We start from the raw sequence: 783 nt of genomic DNA on the forward strand, positions 1-783 counted from the left end.
TACTCGGGTAGCTCCACCACTTGTTACAGAAACAACGGACAAAAATGAACCTTGCTAAGTTACCATACAGTGATGGTTCATACATTCGACAGTAACTTATCTCTTCAGCTTATCTTATCTGGATATCAATTGGAAACTTTGACGCTGTGTCTGAGAGGGCTGCATCATACATATCATATGGGCGGCCTTCGAAGAGATCCTCTAATCTCTTCTCCCACCGATCGAGCGCCTTGGGCGTGATGTAAGATGAGTTAGGGCCATCCACTAGCTCATGGGTTCTCCTACACCATACTGCAAAGACGCAAAAGTGGAAAGTGTTAGTTACGAATCGGTAAGGCCAGAAGGAACAAGTTCATATTCAGTTTCATGAACTGCAGTAACAATAATAACTAAAACTGCAGTTACAGTTGCCCTGAACCTGCTGCTTGGTATCTGCAAGGTGGGCAATCTATCTATCTTTATTTGCTACTATCCGAGCACTGTTTCTCTGCTAATTACAGTTGCCCTGAATCTCTCGTTGCCTTGGTTCCCGCTTACTACAGGGCACCCACCGCTGACAGACGGCGAATGCCTGGTATTATGAAGGAACTGCTCTTCCGGTTCTTACGGGCTGCTGCTCTAATGGAAGGTACGCAACATGCATGCTTCAATCTACTACACTTTGCTAGCTACTGCCACATGTTCTTTAACATGCCCCTCTAGCTCTAAGGATGATTAATGTTCCTTATTGATTGTATTTTCACATTCCATGAGAATTTCTTTGGCGAGAGTTGACACAAAGTC

General features: G+C 44.4%; 1 pseudogene; it reads right to left on the reverse strand.

Moving 5' to 3' along the window:
• Positions 1-417, reverse strand: part of LOC119308909 — a 2,531-nt pseudogene extending 2,114 nt beyond the window's left edge.
• Positions 418-783: the final 366 nt, after the last annotated feature.

The sequence above is a fragment of the Triticum dicoccoides genome, chromosome 5B (genome assembly GCF_002162155.2).
Source record: "Triticum dicoccoides isolate Atlit2015 ecotype Zavitan chromosome 5B, WEW_v2.0, whole genome shotgun sequence".
Classification (NCBI taxonomy): Eukaryota; Viridiplantae; Streptophyta; class Magnoliopsida; order Poales; family Poaceae; genus Triticum; species Triticum dicoccoides.